Here is a 2,063-nt window from a genome sequence, read left to right on the forward strand (position 1 = left end):
TGTTCACTCTCTCCATTTCTCTTCAATATAGTGCTGGAACCCTTAGCCAGAGAAATAAGGAAAGAAAAGGACATCAAAGGGATCCACATAGGGAAAGAAGAAATTAAACTATCCCTATTCGCAGATGACATGATCCTCTACTTGAGTGACCCAATACAATCCACTCCTAAACTTCTAGAATTAATAAACCACTTTAGCAAAGTGGCAGGACACAAAATTAACCTTCAGAAGTCAGTAGCCTTCTTGTACACCAACAATACATAAACAGAAGGCCAAATCAAGAAAATGATCCCATTCACAATAGCCCCCAAATGAGTAAAATACTTAGGAATTAACTTAACCAAAGATGTAAAGGAATTATTCAATGAAAACTATAAAAGCCTAACAAAAGAAATTAAAGAGGACATTAGGAAATGGAAAGCCATCCCATGCTCATGGCTAGGGAGAACCAACATAGTGAAAATGGCTATACTGCCAAAATTGATATACAAATTCAATGCAATCCCCATCAAAATCCCAAAGACATTCTTTAGTTAAATAGAAGATACAATCCAAAGGTACATATAGAACAAGAAAATATCTAGAATAGCCAAAACAATTCTGGGCAAAAAGAGCAATGCTAGTGGTATTACAATGCCAGACTTCAAACTCTACTACAGAGCCATAATAACAAAAACTGCTTGGTATTGGCATAAAAACAGACCAGAAGATCAATGGAACAGAATAGAAGACCCAGAAATAGAACCGCATACCTATTGGCAATTTGTATTTGACAAAGGAGCCAAAGATATACTGTGGAACAAATGCTGTCTATTCAATTATTGGTGCTGGCAAAACTGGGCAGCCACATGCAGAAAACTAAAAATTGACCCTAGCCTTTCGCCATGCACAACCATTAACTCAAAGTGGATCAAAACCTCAATGTCAGACCAGAAACCGTGAAACTGCTATATGATAGAGTAGGAGAGACACTGGAACTCATAGGCACAGGCAAAAGATTCCTGAACAGAATCCCAGGGTCACAACAGATTGGAGAGAGACTCGATAAATGGGACTGCCTAAAAATAAAAAGTTTCTGCACAGATAAAAGCATAGCTACTAAAGTAGAAAGACAGCCAACCAACTGGGAAAAGATATTTACCAATAATACATCTGACAAATGCTTAATATTCAGTATCTACATGGAAATCAAGAAACTAATCCCCCCAAACCTAATAAACCATTAAATGAGCAAGGGAACTAAAGAGAGACTTATCAGAAGAAGAGATTAAAATGGCAGAAAAGCATATGAGAAAATGTTCATCATCCATGGTCATAAAGGAAATGCAAATAAAAACAACCCTAAGATACCACCTTACTCCAACAAGAATGGCCAAGATTTTGAATTCAGACAATGACAGATGCTGGCGGGGTTCTGGAGGAAAAGGCACCCTACTACACTGCTGGTGGGATTGTAAACTAATTCAGCCACTCTGGAAAGCAGTGTGGAGGTTTCTTAAAGAACTGAAAATTGACCTTCCCTACGATCACTCCATACCACTTCTGGGCATCTATCCTGCATATCATAACCCAAGATATGATAAGGATACCTGCTCAGCTATGTTTATCTCTGCACTATTCACAATATCCAAGTGATGGAAACCATCCAGATGCCCTACTGTAGATGAATGGATACAGAAAATGTGGTGTATATATGCAATATAATTCTACACAGCCAACACACAGGATAAAATAATGGCATTTGCAGGGAAGTGGATGAATCTAGAGCGAATCATGTTGAGTGAGACAAGTCAAGACCAAAGGAATAAAAGGCGCATGGTATTCTTAATATGTGGCTATTAGATCCAAACAGTAAAAGAGAGAGGACTCAATATTTGCATACCCAATGCTATGGACATGGTATTGGAAATATAAACACAACTACATAGACATAAAAACCTATAACTCTATAGATATAATGTTTTATTACATAGATCAATATGTATCTATGATATACAAACCCTTAGTCTAATTTTGATTATGTTCTAAAAACTAAGTGCCAATGGTTGCATATAAAATTCCCT

The sequence above is a fragment of the Megascapheus bottae genome, unplaced genomic scaffold (genome assembly GCF_031878675.1).
Source record: "Megascapheus bottae isolate mThoBot1 unplaced genomic scaffold, mThoBot2.hap1 HAP1_SCAFFOLD_81, whole genome shotgun sequence".
Lineage (NCBI taxonomy): Eukaryota > Metazoa > Chordata > Mammalia > Rodentia > Geomyidae > Megascapheus > Megascapheus bottae.